The sequence below is a fragment of the Macadamia integrifolia genome, chromosome 3 (genome assembly GCF_013358625.1).
Source record: "Macadamia integrifolia cultivar HAES 741 chromosome 3, SCU_Mint_v3, whole genome shotgun sequence".
In the NCBI taxonomy this organism is placed as follows: domain Eukaryota; kingdom Viridiplantae; phylum Streptophyta; class Magnoliopsida; order Proteales; family Proteaceae; genus Macadamia; species Macadamia integrifolia.
Window position 1 is genome coordinate 10,961,817 of NC_056559.1, and position 5,360 is coordinate 10,967,176.

A 5,360-nucleotide genomic window follows, 5' to 3' on the forward strand; every position below is an offset into this window, starting at 1 on the left:
ATGTGGTTCTCCAAATAATGATGATCTCATTATATACAATATTTTTTTTATTCACTTTTCTGTTTTATGAAGGCACTCACCAGTAGTATTGGTAATGGTGAACACAATAAAATCCTTAGTTTGCTTCTCTTTCAGTTTCCTGAAAATTTTTCACTGTTGTTGTTTCATAGGAGATATGGCTTGAAGAGTACAAATTGGAGTAGTGTACATGTTGGTATAGCCATCATTAAAGATTTCCTCATACAAATAAGTTGTTAATTCCTCACGGAAACCAAAAGAGGGTGTTCTAATGGTGAAATTTCAGCTGAGAACAACACTCCAACAACCCAACACAATAAGTCTTTTAAAACCAGGTGTTGCTTTCATGCTATAATTATCACAATTGTTCTTGTTTCATTATTGTCTTGAGTATGTAATTTCTGATTGAACTGTTAATAATATAGTTGAGTGTTAATTATGGTAAAACAACACTTTCTTGAATAGTTGCTTAGTTGTCGTCGTATCCAAGGACCTTACCAATTACAAGAGTTAATGTATGAGAATAAGTTTAGGATCCGATACACTTATGTTGTGAATAAGGTTATAAGATTTAAATCACAGATTGAGAACTATTTTGAACTCTTTTTTGGGCTGCAATAGTTACAATTGTTTTTCTTCATCAATGAATTATGTTTGCAATGGTTACTTTAATTCCCTTTTATTGGTTGCAACAAACTATATTTCCTTTTATTATCTTGGTACTGTGGTGGCTCGACTACCGGTATATCTCTGAATCGCTTTCTTTTTCTTTTTCTTTTTTTTAATAAAGTTTGAGTAGTGAGTGCGTCTCTCCCTCAATAGATTCATAGAAACCAAGTTTAGGACCTGATTCAATGCACTTATATTGTGAATAATGTGATGTGATTTAAATCACAAATTGATAACTATTTTGAACATTTTTTTGGGCTGCAATAGTTACAATGATTTTTCTTTGATCATGAATTATTGTTGCAGTGGTTACCTTAATTCTCTCTTATTGTTTGCAACATGCTTTATTTTATTTTATTATCTTGCTATTGTGATTGATCGATTACAGATAAATCTCTAGATCCCTTTCGTTTATATATATATATATATATATCTTAATGAAGTTTGAGTAGTGAATGTTTCTCTTTCTCAATAGATTCATGAATTTGCTTGATAACAATGCTTTCCCTTTCCCATAGATGATCTTCTCATATATATACAGTTTGACATTAAGTTTCAAACTTCTACCCCTATGAGAATTTCAAAAATATTTGGCAAAAGGCAGGCTTTACTTGATATTTTTTAAATTTTTGCTAAATATTTATATTATTTGTCGCCTCTAAATTTCAAGGTGTTATTTTTCACATCCTCTACCAAGCATATATCCCTTACCTCTCCCTCCCTTTTATTTTATGTTACTTGTATTCTTTCCCTCTCTATATTCTCTCCCTCTCTCACCATCTCTGTCAATATACGACCATACATATAGTTTTGGTTAGTTTGTAGCATTTTTTCTCTCCGCGTGCATTTGCACGTAGATTTTTTGCTAGTATATATAAAAGCACAAAATGGCAAATCTTTCCCTTGACAATTTTATCCTTCCTTTTTAATCTCTTCTTTCCGTTCTTTTTTTATTTTCTTAAATTATTGGTATTCTTTTATATTTTTATAATACTAATTAAATACTCTCTCTCTCTCTCTCTCTCTCTAAGCCCCTAAGAAGCTCAAAGCGGTCAAAAGCACTAATTTTCTTCTCATTTTCCTTTTTATTCAAAAGCTCTTCGTCTTCCCTATCCCTCACGTCCCTCCCCTACCAACAGAAATTCTCTTGGATTCTTTCCTATCCATCCATATCCCTCTCTTTTCCTAATTAGATTCCCAATCTATCTCTAATAAATCTCTCCCTCCCTTAATAAGAAATCTACTCTCCCTTTCCATCTCTCTCATGTCTCTAATTAGAAACTTTCCTTCTGAATAGATTTGCTCTCTCCAATGCATCTCTCCCGTTTTCCTCGTCTATCTCACCACTATCTTCTTCTACCGAAACAATATCTCATCACTATCTTCTACGATTTTTTTTTTGTGTACTATTTTTTATGATTTGGTTGAAGATACACAATCAAACCACGTTATTCTACTATTGTGATGCATCTTTCCCTTATTAATATTATTTTATTATTTATATGCAATCAGGAAACTTGATGACTCGGAGTCTCGGGTGAAAGAGTATGATCAAGACGGAGCTCTACAGTCGAAGGCTCGAAGACCTTCTTATTGTTCAAATTTGTAGCAAAGAGAAGGTTATGAATTTAGCCTTCGTCTGCTTTGATTTTGTTTTTGTTTTTGTTTGTTTTTTGGGCTATTTGATGCAGTATCTATGGATTTCTTTCTTAGTTGTCTTACAGAAAATAGGAGAGGGTGCGTTGCTGCGCTTGGAAGAGACAAGATTTATGAGGTAAAACTTTCTGTCCAACTAATTTGTTGCCTAGGCTTGACATCTTGTTCAACTCTCATTCTACTCATATGCCATGTTTGAGTTCCTCTTTTGATTTTGGATCCTTGAGTGGTGTCATTGTTGTTTTATTCATAGATTATGTTGGATTCTAAATTTTTTTTTTGGTAGAATGGATTCTAAATAGTTGAGGTGGGGCTTTTTCATTGATTTATTGATTTGAAGTTGCTTGATTTCTGAAACCTTGGAAATTTAAAGTGAATGTAACAAATAAAATCCCCACATTCTTTGATCCAATTACAAAAAAATCACAGCCAAAGAAAAAATTTAAGCTAATATTCAATTTGGGGGGAAAAAAAAAACACATTAGAGGAAGTGCAATTGCAGTACCTAAGATTCATAAGATTGATCGATTTGCAAACAACAAAACTATTACCTTTCCAATTTAAACATGGGCACCCTAGGATTTACCAATCCTTTTAAACTTGGGTATGGATTATGTCGGAAAGGTTGGTGAGAGGAACCCTACGTGCATGTGACTTCATATTTTTTAAGTTTTTTATTTTATAATTTTGTCAGTTCAGGATTCAATCCAACTTTTTGTTTCTATTCTATTATCTAAATTCTTCTTCCATGGATTTGTCTCATATTTGTTTATTAACCATTAATGTAGCAATGCGGTGATTGCCCTAATACATCATCATCTTTGAGTTATCATATTAGAAGGCTCTCAATATTGATATAAAAAAATATCTTATTAGGAAAACCGGTAAGAAAATTTTCAATTAATTTATGGACGATTTGATATTGAATAGTTGTGAAACTTCAAAATATAAATTGACTTAAAATACCACCCATTAATAGTTGTAAGAGTGCTTCACAAAGTTTGAGATTCTTAACACCACCTTTTTCTCTATAAATTATATTAAATATGGTCAGAAGTACTGGCATGAAGATATATTATTATCATTGGCAAAAGCGGTGAGGCGACCAATTGTCATTGATCAACAAACAAAAGATTCTTACTTTGGTCAGTTTGCAAGAGTCTACTTGAGGACATTGATGACACTTTGCCATGAGATGAAGAAGTGTATGTGAAAAGAGAGCAGGTTGAATCTTCCGAATCTTATATGTTTAAGGAAATCGTAGACTTTGAAAATCCCCCAGCTCGATGTACTTCTTGCCAACCCTACAAGCACAGGTTGCTTGTGAGAAGGGAATGGAGCCTGAAGTTTCAGGAGCTACCTATGTGCAAGAGCCGTCGATGATTGACTTAATATTAGATTTGGCTTAAGTCCTTAATTTTCTTTTAAACAAAATGACAAATTCATACAAATATGTTGGAAAAACGATTTTCTCACATTGCATTCTTGTAGAATTTGCCTCACATTGCTTTCGTTCCTTAATTTTACCGATATATATATATACTAGTAAATACGAACGTGCAAATGCACGTGTTGCTTTGTTTGGTTCGAGTGTGTGTGTGTGTGAGAGAGAGAGAGAGAGAGAGAGAGAGAGAGAGAGAGAGAGAGAGAAATTCACACTTTTTTTTATCAATATTGGCTGTATTTAAATATATGTCATCGTTGATTTGTGTGTAAAGCTCAATATTAGTGCATAATGCATTGGGATGGAATGGAACTTGAATGGGCAAATTCTACAAGAAAGCAATGTGAGAAAATCGTTTTTACAACATATTTGAATGAATTTGTCATTTTGTTTAAAAGAAAATTAAGGACTTAAACCAAATCTAATATTAAGTCAATCATCGGCGGCTTCTGCACATAGGTAGCTCCTGGAACTTCAGGCTCCATTCCCTTCTCACGAGCAACCTGTGCTCGTGGGGTTGGCAAGAAGTACATCGAGTTGGGTGATTTTCAAAGTCTACAATTTTTCTTAAACATATAAGATTTAGAAGAATCAACCTGCTCTCTTTCCACATACACTTCTTCAACTCATGGCAAGGTGTCATCAATGTCCTTAAGTAGACTCTTGCAAACTAACCAAAGTAAGAATCTTTTGTTCGTTGATCAATGACAATTGGTCGCCCCACCGCTTCTGCCAAAGATAATAATATATCTTCATGCTAGTACTTCTGACCATATTTAATATGATTTATAGAGAAAAAGGTGGTGTTAAGAATCTCAAACTTTGTGAAGCACTCTTACAACTGTTAATGGGTGGTATTTTAAGTCAATTTATACTTTGAAGTTTCACCACTATCCAGTATCAAATCATTCGTAAATTAATTGAAAATTTTCTTACTGGTTTTCCTTATAATATATTTTTTTATATCAATATTGAGAGCCTTCCAATATGATAACTCAAAGATGATGATGTATTGGGGCAATCACCGCATTGCTACATTCATGGCCAATAAACAAATATGAGACAAATCCATGGAAGAAGAATTTAGATAACAGAATAGAAACAAAAAGTTGGATTGAATCCTGAACTGACAAAATTATAAAATAAAAAACTTAAAAAATATGAAGTCACATGCACGTAGGGTTCCTCTCACCAACCTTTCCGACATAATCCATACCCAAGTTTAAAAGGATTGGTAAATCCTAGGGTGCCCATGTTTAAATTGGAAAGGTAATAGTTTTGTTGTTTGCAAATCGATCAATCTTATGAATCTTAGGTATTGCAATTGCACTTCCTCTAATGTGTTTTTTTTTCCCCCCCAAATTGAATATTAGCTTAATTTTTTTCTTTGGCTGTGATTTTTCTGCAGTTGGATCAAAGAATGTGGGGATTTTATTTGTTACATTCACTTTAAATTTCCAAGGTTTCAGAAATCAAGCAACTTCAAATCAATAAATCAATGAAAAAGCCCCACCTCAACTATTTAGAATCCATTCTACCAAAAAAATAAAAAATTTAGAATCCAACATAATCT